We start from the raw sequence: 3,325 nt of genomic DNA on the forward strand, positions 1-3,325 counted from the left end.
TCAATCACCTAATAAGCTATAATGTAATGATTCAAGTTTATATATAATTTCAAATGTTAAAATCAAAGAAATCAATAAAGAAACGGAACAATTTTCATACTTGTATAGTAGCAATAGTATTAGATTTTTGTTGATCTAGCAAGCAATTGGGCCATGATGCTTAAATTATGAAAAAAGTAAAGAAAAGAGGAAACGATGTATGTAACATTAAAATCCTTTTTGATAAAAAAGAGAGAAAACCTCTAAATAACATCTGAATGCAGTTTTAAATTTTAAAATTTTTTTCTCTTAATCTTTGTGAGAACAAAAAAATTCTAGATTTTGATATTCTATTGTTGTGTCTTTTATTTTTTTAGTAGTTTTTGTAGAGAGAGGTAAAAGAGAGGAAAATTGTGACTTACGTTGAAGAATGGTAATTTGCAGAGGAAATGAGAGGAGAGAGAGATTGATTGAAAGATGGATATTTTTTGAAAAATTAATATGTTTTTTGAAAAAAAAGAAAGAGAAATTTCCTCCCTCGAGCTTTTCTTTAAGTTGTTTTTTCAAAAATTTTGTTCTTAAAAAAAAGTTGCTTGTTATTAAGAATTTCTCAAAAAATGATGTTTGGCTTGGCATTTGGTTTTAAAAGGTAGATAGGCTGAAAAAATGCTAGGCAGAATAAGTACTTAATATACTTAATAACCAATTCAGTTCCCCTTAATTGCACTTATATCGATGTAGAAAATAAAGAGTCAGTATTCATGCCTATAAATAAAGGGAACCATTAACCATTTTAATCAAATTCAATTATCTTAAGCAACCAGATAATTGGAATGGTATCAAAATGTCCAAGAGTCGACATTGGGAGAGGGGCGACCTTTGAGGATGACATGCCGAAATGCTTGCCCTAAGGGAGCAAGTCGAGAAAATCCAGCAAGAGATGCATGCCCTGATGGACAAGCTGGTGGCCAGGACATTTTTTAAGGTCATTTTTAATATTTTGTAATATTGATTTATTTAAAAAAATACAACATAAATAAATATATACAAACAAAAAAATTTATTAAGTTCAATTTTTGGAAACCGAACCTAATTAACCGAATTAGTTTGATTTCGGTTAGTTTGGTTAGTTATATACTTCAGTTCGGTTTCAGTTATTTTTAAATAAGAGTTTGATTAGTTCGGTTATTGGATATCCAATAACAGAATTAACCGAACTAACTGTTTGCACACCCCTACCTAGAGGGAGATATCTTGGCCAACAACAAGATTCTGGTTGAAATATATGAAATAGAACTTAGGAAGAAATGAACTATAGTTCATTTTTTTTGTATCATTTCCTTTTTTTTCAATTATGAATAAAATAAAAATTTTCATTGATCTCATATTTTCTTGGTTTATTTATTTTATATTTTGTCGAATAACTTTATTTTCTATTTATATAAGAGAAGCAAACGTTAGTCAATGTTAGGCATTGCGTGACCTATTATTAGGTATTGCGAGACTAGGTTATAGGTGCTACGTGAATTGTGCAATGCATATCTTCTGTTGAGACATTACGTGAGTGGTTTGTATGTATATGGTAACTTGTTGTTATGTATTGCATGACGTTGGAGCAGTACGTGATTGGTTATGTTGGCATAACGTGAGTGGATATTAGACATCGAGTGACTTATTATTAGGTATTGCGAGACTAGAGGTGCATGACTTGTGCAATTCATCTCTTGTTTTAAGGCTTTTGTTCAGTAGTTTGTAGGCATTGTGTGATTGATTTTTATATATTGTGTAATATTGAGTTGTTTATGTTAGCATAATGTGAGTAGATATTACGCATTAAGTGACTTATTAATAAGTATTGCGAGATTAGAGGTGCGTGACTTGTGCAATTCATCTTTTGTTTTGAGGATTTTGTTTAGTAGTTTGTAGGTACTATGTGACTGATTTTTATTTATTGCATCACTTGTTGTTATGTATTGCGTGACATTGAGCCGTTACATGACTGGTTATGTTGGCATAATATGAGTGGATACTATGCATTGACTGACTTATTATTAAGTATTGCGAGACAGGAGGTGTGTGACTTGTGCAATTCATCTTTTGTTTTGAAGCTTTTGTTCACTAGTTTGTAGGCACTGCGTGACTGATTTTTATGTATGACATGACCTATTATTATGTGTTGCGTGACATTGGGGCTTTACGTGACTGGTTATGTTGGCATAATGTGAGTGGATATTATGCATTGAGTGACTTATTATTAGGTATTGCGAGATTGACGGTGTGTGACTTGTACAATTCATCTCTTGTTTTGAGGCTTTTGTTCGCTAGTTTTTAGGCATTGCATGAATATGTATTAGAAATTGCGACACTTATTTTCTGTTAAATTTCAGCGGCCTATGAAATATAACTTAAGCATTGCGTAAGTGGTTTTTATGCATTAAGGGACGATTTTTGATAACTTGACTGAGTGTGACACTTATTTTCTGTTAAATTTCAATGACTTGCCAAATGTGAAGCTTTTAATTACATACAATAGTCATTGGATCGATGACATTTACAAGAGTGGTGAGACACGAGTGAGGGGTGTTGGGAGTGAGTTGTCATTTTCGGGCATAATGAAGCTGGCTGAAGAGGTTGTTGGGGTCAATTCACATAATAATGAAATCGAGCTACATCGACATTCGGGATTGCAATCATGCAGATGGCAGTACAAGATATGCCATAACTGTTGTGTTTGAAGAAGTTCAGTTTGATGACCATGCCACAACTGTTGTGTTAGAAGAGGTTTAGTTCGACGACCATGCCACAACTGTTGAATTAGAAAATGTTGAGGGTGTCGACCCTATTTACGACAATGACATCGCACTTGAGAATGACATTTGTTCACCTAATGACAATGATCAAGAGAGGGTAAATACAATGACGTCTCGTTAATGGATTATTTCTTGGGTAGATATTATATCCTTCCAAATAGTTGCCAAAGGAGGAATCCAGATCAATGGACAACCACTTATATCATGGAAAAGTGTTTCCATCGAAGGTTGAATTGAAACAAGCTTTGAGCATGTTGGCACCAAAAAAACATTTTAAAGTTAAAGTTAATAAGTCATGTCACGCTCGTTTTGAGATTGGTTGTAAGGAGAAGGCATGCAAGTTTGCTTTGCGTGCAACGAAGTTGCTTGAGGGAGAATATTGGCAACTTCGAACGGTGTAAAAGGTATACACATGTACTATTGATGGTTTGCAATATGGTTATCGAACTGTGAGCCTGAGGTTAATTGGTAAGCTTATCTCCACTAGGCTACAAGGAAATTATGTAACCCCATTGAGACCTAATAAAATAATAAAA

This window comes from Theobroma umbraticum, unplaced genomic scaffold, assembly GCF_002168275.2.
Source record: "Theobroma umbraticum cultivar Fairchild unplaced genomic scaffold, ASM216827v3 scaffold_95.0, whole genome shotgun sequence".
Classification (NCBI taxonomy): domain Eukaryota; kingdom Viridiplantae; phylum Streptophyta; class Magnoliopsida; order Malvales; family Malvaceae; genus Theobroma; species Theobroma umbraticum.